The sequence below is a fragment of the Ammospiza caudacuta genome, chromosome 2, assembly GCF_027887145.1.
Source record: "Ammospiza caudacuta isolate bAmmCau1 chromosome 2, bAmmCau1.pri, whole genome shotgun sequence".
NCBI classification, from domain to species: domain Eukaryota; kingdom Metazoa; phylum Chordata; class Aves; order Passeriformes; family Passerellidae; genus Ammospiza; species Ammospiza caudacuta.
In genome coordinates this window covers 79,502,664-79,516,345 of record NC_080594.1, presented here as the reverse complement: position 1 = coordinate 79,516,345, position 13,682 = coordinate 79,502,664, and the positions used below count along the sequence as shown (strand labels likewise).

The 13,682-nt window shown below is 38.7% G+C and overlaps 1 protein-coding gene and 1 long non-coding RNA gene across 2 annotated transcripts in view; one reads left to right on the top strand and one right to left on the bottom strand.

Moving 5' to 3' along the window:
• GPC6 (glypican 6) overlaps positions 1 to 13,682 on the bottom strand; it is a 723,711-nt gene that overhangs the window by 131,325 nt on the left and 578,704 nt on the right. The gene's annotated exons all lie outside the window — the stretch shown is intronic.
• On the top strand, positions 6,479 to 12,172 carry LOC131572266 (uncharacterized). Its single transcript, XR_009276011.1, has 3 exons — positions 6,479 to 6,552; positions 11,094 to 11,166; positions 12,017 to 12,172. It is a non-coding gene; the product is annotated as an uncharacterized LOC131572266 (long non-coding RNA).

Sequence of the window (13,682 nt, the reverse complement as noted above, 5' to 3'; positions counted from 1 at the left end):
CTGAGTTGCTTCTTACAAGGTTTGTGGGAAATATACAGTGACTGACCCGTGAAGTTAATTAACTTTGCCAGTGATACCTGAAACTACCATCTTGTATTAGTTTGCTCTTCAGAAGGAACTGCATTAGACATTTTCCTCACTTGTTTGATTAAAAAAATCCTGCTATAAAGTGTAAACTAATACCTGCTGACCATTATAAATGAGCTATCACTTCTGGTTTTGCACTTGTTCTTCACTATTAAAGCAACTAGGCCTTTTTTATCAGATAGAAATTAAGTAGACCCCTTTGTGCATTTTTTTCTTAAATGTCTACAAAAGGCCTATGCCATACCTTCTTAGAGAAAAGCCCCACTGGACAGTTTAAACATTGTGTGGAGTAAACAAACAGAAAAGATATGGGTAAGTTTTATTTTTCTCCCTCTGAGACACTTCAATGACAGTAGAAATGCCTTCATTTTGAGCAAGCTTTTTCTTGTCATTCAAGGTCTTTTTGATTGAACAGGTCAAAAGCCTGTTGAAAAAAATGATTTCAGGCTTTTTATAGAACCAACTGAATTCAAATGAAAAGGTAGTACATAAAACTGCCCAAACAACCAACCCCCTAAGTTACTGGAAAAAATATGCAATTTTCACAGCTAACCCAAGAAGACTGCTGACAATCTTTCAGAGGCCAAATGCCAGATTATATCAGAGATTTATTAGGTGAGGGCTGACAAGATGCTTCTTTTCAAAGGATCTATTCTTCTGGCATTAACTTATTCTGTTTTTGCTGAATTGTGGAACTTGAAGAGACTCACTGCTTTTCTGTCTCAGTAGGCTGTAGCTCCAAACTCCACCAGTTTGAACCTGCCAGTGCCAACTCCTTGGTGTTAGGCACAGATCAGCGAGCTCTGCAGTAGGCAGTGGCAGTATGAAATGGGAGGAAATGTCAATCTTTCTGTTTAGAGTTGCTCTTTTTGAAGCCAATTCATTGGGATGCATTGCTTGCTCAGAAGTGAATAGACAAGCACATTTAAAGCCAGATGCCAGACATCTGTGCCTGTGCAATCCACCTGTCTCTGCTGCAGGAACAAGGATAATGGGAAAAACTACCAGACCTAGGAACTGTTGCATTGGAAATACAATCTCTGATGAAATGTACTAATTGAGTTGACTTTGGCTCTAGCAGGTCTACTGGTACAGTAAAAATTATATCGTTCAGTCATGAAAAATAAATTTGCAAGAGATTTTGAGGAAAAGCATCCCCACTGTCCTCTGTGTACTTGCAGGAGAGAATCCTCTGCAAAGTTCTGTGGTATGTGAGAATGTAAAAGGTGTAGAGAGCAAAGACCCACTTCTGATCTCCTCCTGTTGTAACTGGGAAATGGTATAATTGTCAGATTTGCATATCTATTTTCAAATAATGACCTGTAGGGAGGCAAATGGGTGAACATGATATCTAGCAAATCGTGCTATATCAGCTTTCAAAGACCTGTTATTTGTACACTTAGTAGGAAGGGAGTTATGCAGGCATTAGTGCAGCTCAGGCAGCAGCGTGAGAGATGCAGGCTGAAAAGATGCTGGCTCCTGCCAGAAACTAGATTGTCCTTATTTTACGTACTCCTCTTCGCAAACCACATCTTTTTGGCCTTTTTTTTTTTTCCTGATCAAGTAGGGCAATCCAGGAATGTGGTTTGGACCAAATGAATAATGAGAGCTGGGGAGGGAGAGAAGTGAAGGCAGAAACACCTTCTGTGGCAATCGCCACAGGAAACAAAATGACACTGAAGGGGTGATAAATAGCTTGTAGTAGTGGAGCTATCTCATGACAGGATTTAAATTGAGTGATTTTTGACAGCAGGGAGCTGGTGAGGTGTAACTTCCCTCTGGGGCAAGTGCCCTGCCATTAAACTGCAGGAACAGTGCAGGGATGTGCTGAGCCTCTCCCCTCAGCTGAGCAAATGTTCTCACCTGAGTGAGAAAATACTCCCACATCAGGAAGCAAAGTGGTGGATGAACCAAGACATGAGCTAGTTTCCAATTCTTCTCAATAAGAAGAGAGAGAAGGAAAAGAAGAAATGCTGAACAAACATCACCTGAGGGAGATAGGAATTAGCTCCATTTGCTTTGGAGAGACAGGGGTCAGACAAAGAATGGACACAGGAAATTGGCTGGAAATTGGTAGTAATATGTGAGATGTAGAGTGAGAGAAAAACAATCAAAATGGTGGTGCTGCCAGACCGGTGGCCATTGGGAGGTGCATCTCTTGGCCACTGCTTGTAATGAAATAGCAAATGAAACCAGCAGTACCTATGTGCGCTGCTGTTAATGGGCGGTACTCAAAAACTGAGTCCACTTGCAATTATGGGCTTCCCAGAGTTGTCACTAATCTGTACTATTTTTGCTCTGCTCAGCCCCAAGACACAAGCACTCATTGGTTTTCTATTTCTCAAGTACCTAAAAAAACACAGGCAAGCCAAAGCAATAATTTAGTTTATTATATGGCAAAGGTACACTAGTCACTTGGGTCCTCTCTAATCACCATCCTTGGCAGTATTTATCTCATTTTTGAGATGTATTTGAGATAAAAAAGATTGGATCCAAGCTATAAAAAAATGTAGCACCATAGATCTTTGGGGAAAACAGATGCAGGAAGCCTTAATTTTCTTAAGTGTCCAGCTAAATGACCCTCAGATAACAGAGAAGGTGCGGCGGCTGAACATTTTCCTTGGTCAGGGATAACAGTCTTGCCTTTCACACTGAACTTAGCAACTGTTCCTACCTTTTTGCATCTTTTCATCTGCCATGGTCCATTAAATGTGTATCCACTTGCCCTGCACAGACTCTTTTCCTTCAAGCAGCACTGACAGCCATATATCATCCTCAGCAGAGAAACTTGTGCAGTGCCAGGCTGCAGGATAAGAGCACTGGACTATGGATCAGATTTAAAATCTGCTGCATTGATTTAGCACGCATGTATGTATTTATCTATCCATGTACCTACATAATAATGCACACCACTTATTTTCTTTATGGATCCAGAACATACTAATTTTATGACACATTTCTTTTTTAAGGAAAGGATTCACAGCTAAAGTGTATTCAACAGACAGAAATGTTTGGAATATTGCACACATATGAGAGCCCTTTACAGCCCAAGTCAATCGGGCCATGCTTAGATCAGGAGGCTGGGCGAGACCTCTTGAGGTCCTTCCCAGTCTGGGTAATGCTGGGAAGGCAGCCAGACACAGTTCTTATCTTTCTTTCAATACCTCATTAATTTGACAAGGATAGATTATAATTTCTGCTTTTCAGTTTTACTATATGTGGTCGTTGCCTGTCTTTGAATCAATCTTCAGAAACCTGAGATAACAGCATTGTTACAGGGCTCGCAAGGATTGCAGGGTGAAGAGAGAGAGAGAGAATGTTGACTTCATGTTCAGAAGGCTTGATTAATTATTTTATGATATATATTACATTATGACTATACTAAAAGGAATAGAGAGAAAGTTCTCAGAAGGCTAGCAAAGCTAAGAATAGAAAAGGAAGAAATAACAAAGGAACTCTCTCTGATTCTGTCCCAGAGAGAGCTGGGTCTTTGATTGGCCCTTAATTGTACACATCTAATATGGGCCAATCACAGATGCACCTGTTGCATTCTACAGCAGCGTTGTTTACATTTTTTTTCTGGAGCTTAAGCTTCCCAGAAGGAAAAATCCTAAAGAAAGGACTTCTATGAAAAGATGTCGGTGACACAGCATCTCCAGTGAAAATGAACAAAACTAGACTTGGGCACTCAAATGAGTCATTGTTCTTGTCCCAAGCAGGAAAAAAGTTAACGTGGGAGAATAGTACTGTAAGTGATTTCAGTTTTCATGCAGGAGGATAAGTTTACTTAAGGACACTTTTTTTTTTTTTTTAATTTACAACTATCTCAGTCTGTTTGCTGCTGTGTGGAAGGTGATCAAATATCTGGGAACGTGGCTCATAGGGGGAGGTGTTGGAAGCTTTTAGAGCTTGGGCCTGTGTCCACCTCACACAAAGTTAGGTACCTAATTAAAAGAAAATTGAGTTTGGCTGCCTGGATATCAAAGGGATTGGGAAGCAGCTCAGCTTGAGGTAGCAATATGGACAAAATTGTATCCTGACAGAAGGTGCTGTCACAATCACCAGTGTATCTGCTTACCATAGATCTGAACTGAAGGTGAATATTTTTAATGTGACACAAGTAAGAGTAAGTAAATTTTCTCCTGAGCTACTGAAGTAAATTTAGAAACAAATTGTGAGTACATCATATAATAATACTGAATTAGTATGTTCATTTCACGGGCAGTTAACCTTTATGTCTCTTTAGTAATTTATTGCCTTAATACTTTGTTAATTTTATTAGTTTCATTAGTTTATGGTCTTTTTTCTTACCTTTGATCTTTTATTACATTAGGTCTATAAATTTTCATAGAATTAATTAGTCACAAGAATGAAGTTGTTATGCTCTAACACCATTCTGTCCTTCATGGAAAGGAAACACTTTTTTGTTACATATCACTCTTCACAAGGATAATTGAAACACAGTGATTAATAATTAAATTAGTATAGCTATGCTAGCTCTGCCAAAATATTATGATTTATAGTTTTGGTCAAAAACAAGAGTAAAACTAAGCTAATTTTTATAGCTTTTATATTAATGAATAATATTACATTTTAATCTTTCCAGTAATGTGTCATGACCTCTAAGTATCTCAAATTATGCTACTTAATCATGTAGGAAGAAAGACAACTTAATGCCATATAACATATATAATGTTCTAGACAAGGAAAGAGCAGGTCAGGCCAAGCATTTCATACTGCATGTTTTCATCAGAATTAGAAAGTGAAAGAAACCCCGAAAAGTATCTGTAAGGAAGAATTAGCTAGTCCAATTAGTTTCCCAAATAAAATGTGACTTTTAAAGGATTTTGAGATGTGAATGAAATAAAAGTTTCACATAAAAAGAAAGGCCCAGTGAGGTCAGCAATCACATCTATTTCAATGGTTTCTTTGTTTGCTTGCTGCTGAATTTTTTTATCATCCAATGGGTCTGACTTGTTTAGTTGAATTTGGTTAACTGCCTTGACTCATTTAACATTGCTACTGTCTAATATTGCTCCTAAATTGCAAATGAGCTCGATTCCAACACCCCCTAAATTGAATGGAAATGTTCCCAGTGGCTCTGGCTGATGCTGGAGCAGTTCCATGGTTTGTATCATTTATTAGGGCATTTTGTTTGGCATCATTTGAAAAGCCTGTTTGTAAATTCACACCTTTTTTTTATCTGCCTTATGTTTAGTACTCCAAAATTCTGTCATTACTAAGAAGCTTTCTTAAAACCTGTAGAAAGTTAGCTTTACTTGAAGATTAATAACAACAGTCTTTAAATTACATTTGCACAGCAGATCTAAATCTAGAACAATCTGCTAAGAATCAAATTTCAGAGCATTTCTTATTGACCTCTTCAGCTTCAGTGGACAATTTTCAAATCATCTTGCATGATTTGAACTCAGCTTTCTGCAACAACTGGGTTCAGACTAGAATTGTGACTTGTTTGCATGTTACTACTCTATTAGAATTACAGACTCACAAAATATCCTGAGTTGGAATGAATCCACAAGAACCACTGAAATCCAACTCATGGCCCTGCACTCAACAGTCCTGAGGAACACCACACACACACAAAATACTGGTTTTTTGGTCATCAGAGAATGGTCATCAAGTCATATTAACTGGATCTTACTTGTTCTATATTTAATACAAATAATTTTGATGCTGGTTTTTCCTAGACCAGTAAACGAGATGTTTCTTGGATTCGCCTGGCAAAAAAAATCTCAATTTTGTAAATGTACCCAGTCCAAGGAAATTTGTCCTAATGGCCAGTAAACATATTTGAAATATGACTTATTTAATTATCTAAATTAAGCATATTTCTCTCATATGTCAGTAAAAGTAGCTGCTTTAAGAAAGCCAGATTCTATATGTAACATAATGTAGACTCTGGTCCACAAAAATTAATTTAGAGAAATTGTTATACTGTTAGACAGAAAAAAGCCTTAAATGTACGCATTAAAATGTTTGGATAGTGGCCAATACAATGCACAGTAGCTGTCAATATATGCTGTAGTCAGGGAAAACTTTCAAGTTCATGTTCATAGAATAACATGTTTCACTCTGGGACTTTAAGCTGCAATTCAACTCAGATGGGCTAAACTTTATATGAAGATTTACTTTGACATTCTGACAAAAAGAGATATTAAACATTTCCAGATATAATTCATGAAGAGTCCCTTTTGTGGGGGGGATAGAATATAAGAAAATAAAGGTAGTATAGAAAGTAATCTTATCCCTAAGGAGTTGCAGCTGGGCCAATTATCAAAGATTAGGAGCAGGCCTGGCTTTACCAGGCCACAGCTGTAGCCAATGAGAAGAAGAGTGCTGTAAAAGAGTGGGGTGGCTGGCTGAGGAGGGACCTGGAGTCAGTTGGCTACTTGGTGAAGAAGAGAGAGCGCTCTGAGGAGAAGCCCATGAGAAAACACCAAGAAGGTATGAAACTTTTGTGATAAGGAGACAGCAGTATGGAACCCCTACAATAAGGTGACAACAGCTTTTATCAAATTAAAAGTTTTTCTTGTGCAGATAAACTGATGCAGTTTAGCATTAACTAATTATAAAGTGAATGTAGAGAACTGGTGACCAAAATGGAATTGATTTCATCTACACTTCTTGTGGCTCTTCACTGACTTCAGTGGATTCACTTCTTGACTGTAAATATTGGATCAAAATCAGATTCAGAAATACAGTCTGTATTTCATTTGCTAATTTTCAAGGAATAGGCTCACAAACTATTTAAATAACCTGCATAATAAGAAAAGTGGAAAACATTTACACTTAGACATATGGATTTTTTTTCCTCATCTACATAAACACATGGAATAGGGTTATGGTTTTTAAAAACATTTTCATATATATTCCAATTTATCTATGCTGCATCTTATAGGATGAATGCCTGTTTTCTGAAAGAACAAGTAAGAAAAAAAAGGAATTATTTTTTAAAGAAATGATAAAGCTTTTGTAAGTTTAGGAAACTATTTTCATCTAGTTCACTCTTGGGAGCAAGTAAGAGATCTTAAACCTGAACTTCCTACTGTGACTTGGGAACAAGGCAGTTGTTGTCATTGGGAGTTGATTAGCAAGGACAGAGAAAATAAGAAGATGCTAGAGGAAATTGGGCTTTTCCAGGTTAGAAATACATCTGTTATGGCTGGGTGTGGGGAAAGGGTGACTGACTGGTGTATGAAAAATTTCCTTTCAGAATCATCTACTGCCTTGCTTGAAGATGCAGCTTTCAGGCACTATTTTAATTACTTGTTGATCCCTAGGGAAAAGGGCTTATATGTTGAGGAATTTATCGGGTGCAGGTAGCTGGGCTTGCAAGCTGCACATTGAGATGCAGGTTGAGTTCTGGGTGGGAGCCTGAGACAAGAAGCTGGGAGCTGCCAACCTTTGGGATAACAAAGGGCAGGAAGATGGGTGCTGCCAGCCAGGTGATTGGACACAGAGACACAGCAGGAGCCAAAAACTCGAAGATGAATGAGAATTGTGTGTGCTTGGACTTGGAGGGGATAAAAGACCACCAGGGGATCTTCAAGGTTCCTCCTTGGAGCCACCAGCTTGGGCGGTGTCTGTGGTATTGTGCCAGGAATAAATGGAATGAGACAACACGGAAAGCTGGTCTGACTGTGTGAGTGGGGTGAGCAGGGAGCCAAGCTGGGCTCCCATCAGGTCACTGGAGCTGCCTGCTGGGAAGGGGCTTCAGTCCCAGCTGTGAAGTCTGGCCCTGGGGAGTGTGACTGGTGGGGAGCCCCTGAATGGTCAGAGTGGGAAGTTCCCTTAATATATAGGTGTCTGCAGAGTTGTGCTAAAAACAGACAGTGAATGGCATGGAAATCTAGCAAAAAATGTCAGGACTGCAGAATTACACATATGTAGGCTTGTAGGTAATCAAATACCCCAAAATTCTTGTGCCAAATCACCACCTCCAAAAACATTAATCTAAGTGCTGCCATGAACATATAGAGACAAGAAACAGAGCCCTGTTTATTGTTTCTGTGTTCACTCGCAATATGTGAGTGAAGCCTGTTACAATACAGTTGAGTCTTAACATTTCTAGTGGCATTTATAAATTTAAAAAAAAAAGAGCTATTTGTCAAGCATTGAGGTACATACATAAACCCCCCAAAATAATCTGGGTTGATTTTGTATTAAAAAAAATCCCTGGAAGACACTTAAAACAATTTAATGATGAAATCAGAAAGTTCAAAGGATATCCTGCAATAGCATTTTAAGTCTTCACTGGTAATTTGTGGCATATTGTACAAATCTTCTCTGCTGCACTGTGCATATACGCATATGTTCTGTAACATCTGGAATAAAGCAGCTTTTGCTAGGAACATATCAGCCAAGGGATTTCTGAGATAGCATAGTTTTGTATCTGACAAAGTGAATAATTTCTGCTTTCCAAAGGTGAAAACTAGGAATGATATTTAGTATTAACTAATCATTAAGTCCAATGTTCTATTTTTTGAGCATAATTACCAAAGTCAGTAGAAAACACTCCAACCATTGCAACTACTATTTGTACCAATTTATGTATGGATATTATTTTATGATTCTGTGTTCTTGTGATTCAGCTACAGAAGACCAGAAGCTCTGAGCTGACACAGAGACATTTGACTGAATTAAGGCATCTTTTATGTTGAGTGATAGGACCTTCCCTGTGCAAACCTCTGCATTTTATAAATTACACTTAAGCATGAGGATATCAAAGCAGAAGAAACACTCTAACAAGTCTGTCATTATTCTGTACAATGATGTATTTATTATTCTAAGGGATATTACTGGTCACAGTACGTTTTACTGGTTGCAACAGTTTTTTATAATAAAAAATAGATTTTTCCATTACATCACTCTAAACTGTGGTAACTTGAGATCCCTGTTGTCCTGGCTGTATTATTGCTCATGATAGGCATTTATCTGATAGAGGTGTGTTCAGCTGGAAAAGCATTTCTTGGGCCACTGAATCCTTTCCTGTTGTCCTGTGCTCCCCCAGCCCTGATTAAGATAATGCTGTAATATAACATCAACTCCATTTACCTTCCAAACCACAACATCACAACCCTTCCAAACACCCTATTATAAATCTCTAAATCTATACAGTACGAGACAGCAGAAGCCACAAGCTATAATGAGCCATAGGGGAGCTCAAGGTCATCACCCATGTCTGAGAGGCCTTCAGTATGAGACACTTTGTGAGCTGACAGCAGTGGATTTGGGATAACACATCCCCTAAAGACGGCAAGAAAGGAGATGAGTTCTCATTGTCTGATATAATCTTCTTTCCTCAGTCTGTTAACCTTAAAATTGGAAATAAGGCAAGGTGGCTTCAGAGCAGGCTAGCTGTGAAAGGATACAGGGCAGTGGCCTGTGAGAAGACAGATGAGCTCCACCAGCTGGAGGCCAGTCAGAAAGGAAGTGCACTGGAAAATTCATTGTTGACAGACTGCAAATTAATTAAATAGCAATGATGTGATCCAATTAAACCTTGTCCCTTGCATTCTGTCCAGATATTCACGTAACTGGGAAAATGAATTAAAAAAAAAAAGAAGAGCTGCTCATCCACTTATAAATAAATAAGTATAAATAGAAAATATGTCAGCCCAACATTTCAGTTGAAAAAGGAGCAAAAAAAAGTATGAAGCAAGTCCTACATAATGATTTCACAAAGAAAAACTAGTAGGAACCATAATAGCAACTTCTGCACCAGGCTTCTTACCTGCTGTGACTGTCTAAACACTTTAGCTTGCACTTGAGAGTATTGTCTAGCTCCAGTTTGCAGCCTTCCTTGCATATATTCTTCTGTTAATGCATTCACATTTTCCTTCAGGATTTTTTCCCCCTTCATTATCAACACCAGTCCAAAGTTCTAAGAGCATTTTTTTTTTTCTTGGAAAAAAGCTGCTTGTGTATCTTGGTTTAACTGGGTGGGTGGTTAAACACCATACAGCCACTCAATCACTTCTGCCCCCAAGTAGGGCAGGGCAGAGTCCAGGGACAACAAAAAGTAAATCTGTAGGCTGAGATAATGACAGTTCAATAGGGCAGAAACATGAGGGACAATAATATGAACGCTAACACTGCAAAATAAGTGATGTACAATGCAAGTGCATTGTCAGAAGAATTCCTGTTAAGAGAGCTCACCATCTGCTGACTGATGCCCAGCCTGTTCCTGAGCAGCTGCTACTGGCCTACATTGTTACCTTATTGCAAAAGCTCCACACCTTAGCAAATTCTCATTGGCAGCTCCTTGCTTACCAGTACTGCCAACAAACTCCAACTCACCCAGCTAACCCACTCTTTTATAGCACTTGTCTTCTTATAGGACACAGATGTGGCCTGTTAAGGGCAGGCCTGTTCTAATCTTTGGTGATTAGTGCTGCTGCATCTCCTCAGGGATGAGATTGCCTTCTGCACTATTCTCTTACCTTCTATCCCTCCACTGGCCTGCTTTCCCCCAAGATTATGTGCTGACAGTGGTATGGGATATCTCTTTGGCCAGTTTGGGTCAGCTGTCCTGGCTGTGACCCTTCCCAGCTTCCTGTGCACCCCCAGATACAACATCTCTGTGTTATCAACATTATTTAAATCCTAAATCGAAAACACAGCACTATACTGACTGCTAGGAAGAAAATTAGCTCCATTGCAGCTGAAACCAGGACATTGTCTCAGTTTGGGCAAGGGTGGTTGTGACTTCCAGGAGTATTCACATCAAGCTAGCATTCAGCCCCTTTATCTTCCCACTGTCTGCTCTGGAACAAAAAGATACACAAAAAAAGCCTCTTAGATAAAAAGTCCTTCTGACTGTGTAATGAAATGCCACTAAAATAGCCTGCAATCAGTACTGGTGAAAAAGAAGATCAGCAATGCAGAAAACCAGAATAATTTTCAATGATTTTCCTAAATCTGGGTGCCTAAAGCAAAGGCTGAGTCCCAGTGAATGCTAAGAGAAAACCTTCTCTTAATTTCAGGCAATGAGGAATGTGGATATACATCTGACCCTTCATATTCTTCAGGGAAGAAGAGTGCAGGATGCTACAAAAGGTGACAAATCAAATCTGTTACTTAGATCCTGGAAAACAATAGCAGAAACTTTACAGAGGGTGTTTAGGTAGGGCTCCTGGGAGATCCTTCTGATTTTAACACTTAAGTTAGGGAATAAGTCACTTTGGACCTGATTTTAAAACCATGTCTATTTAGTCAGCCAGCTCAGGACCCTGATGTATGCAGTAGTTACACACACCCACAGAACTATGCTGGCATAAATATCTCCCTTAACATAGATCTTAATCCACTAAAGCCACAGGAATTTGTTGTAACTCAAGACTAAGACCCTGTTTACAGAACAGTTAAAGAGTTACATCTACTTTGATTCACCAAGGATTGAGAATGAAGCTTACATTTTTTATCACTCTGTGATTTTATTTTATATTAAGAAGTATTTGTTCATCAGAAAATGAACATACCTCTCTATACTTTGCATTTATTGTAGGGGCTGGAAGGCACAAGCACTTCAGTGAAAATCACTTCACTGAATCTAGCATTTTAGGAACCAGCATAGTTTCTTATATGTGAGAGTCTCTGAAATGAAGAATAAAGTGTGTGGGAGAGGTGAAATAAAAATAAACAAAAGGAAAAAACACTGATGTTAGATTTGAAGTACAATTAAAGCATTTTTCAAATCTAGATTTTGTACTTAGCATGGTTCCAAGAAGAACACCAGAAGAACATTGCTCACAGGGAGGAATCAGGCAGCTGAGATGAGGAAGGGACGCAATATGTATAGTCAAAGATAGATTGAGTGTTTTATCCTAAGGGCATAAAGTTTTATAGTCTCCTAAATATCCCACTACACATTCTGATTTTGATGAGGCACTATTAAACACTATGGCAGGTGAAGACTTCTATCAATACATGGGTTTACCTGGCCCTTGGGATGTCTGAAGAATTCCTGTGGAGAGAACTACAGAACTACACAAACTCAGAGAGAACAATTTTAAAGGTTTAAACTGGATGTTAAATATTTCTGAACTTGTTTGGTATCACCCAATAAAGTTGAAACAGAGAATTTAAATAACAGTTTGACAGAATACTGTTCTTTCTAATCATATACTGCAGGGAAAAATTCCCAGGTAGAAGCTGAACTGAATTTCAGGGATGATGAAAAGCATAGAAGACAGACTGTTCCATAGGTGGACAGTGAGGTTTTTATAACCTTATTCATTAGTAATGACAAAATAATTCACCTGTAGTTTATATAGAGTTATTTAACTACAGAAGAAAGAACCCCTGTGTGCCTGCACAAGAATTAAAAAGTATTTTCCCCTGGACATAAAGGTGTGCCTATAAATACATTTCTAATCTGCATGCCTCTTTGCTCAGTAATAATACACTAAAAGATATAGCATAGAATATAGACATAATCTGTTCAATTATAATGACCTGATCAATGGGTTCTTCAGGAGAAATTCAGGAAAGCATTGAAAACCCATCACCTCAAACGAGTAGGTATAAAAGTTTCTTTCCACATCAGTTCATCACACATGGTTGGAAATTTCACAGAAGGAAACTGAGTATTTTAAAGAGAATCCATGCTTTCATGCTTTATGAGAAATATTCTTTCTCACTTTTCAGTCAGAAGATAAGAGTGCCATTTTCAGCCCAGTGGCTTATGAACCAATAGCAGAAAAGAATACATTATTTAAAAAAAAAAATCATGCTTTTATCAATGCAAACAAAAGACGTAATTTTTGTAAGTGAAAAAGTAGCAAATCTAGAATCTATGGTTTCACAATTCCCAAATATTTCATATTCCTATTTTTAAATTATCATCTTTCTTGAATGGTTTAAAACTGAGTACACCTGAAGTAGGCAGTGTGGAAACCAGGCTGTCAAGCATGGCAGATCTCACACTGGCAATATCTTTCCTCACATTCTTGGTCTGTACCACTCAGGCACATTGGGTGGAATTAAAAGAGAAGTACATGTTTACAATGTAGACTGGCACTTAAATGATGCTATGATGCTATTAAAAAAAAAAAAAAAAAAGAGTAGCAATTCTGTAGCTCATTTTTGCAAAGCAAATGATCTTTGTAGAGCACAGTTTACTTTCCTGAGTTGTGTTGTCTCGCTGAGAGGCTCTCTGGCATCAAGGCTCCGGCAGTGCTGCAGTGAGCAGCTCACTGAGCGTGGCAAATGCTGATGGAGTCGGGTCAAGGAACTGCCTGCTTGCCTCTCAGCTTTATGAGATGGACGGCTTGTGGACTGAGTCAAGGAGCATTGATGTAAATTGCCCATTGCCTTGCTAAATCTGGATAGATGGATGGTTTTTCTCTCTGGCAATAGCTGTCTTTCTGTGAAGTAGAGGCACTTGCAAGTAATTTCGTTCATGTGGAAATGTTTGCTGACCTCTGCTTCTGTGCAGAGTTACCAGAGGAAAGAGAAGGAGAATCTTACCAGATTATGAAAGGCCCAGGTTGCTCAGAGAAGTTAGAACCTGCAGATTACCAGAACATTACATTTCTCCATGGATTTCAGAGAAGAAAAGAAAGTCCTATATT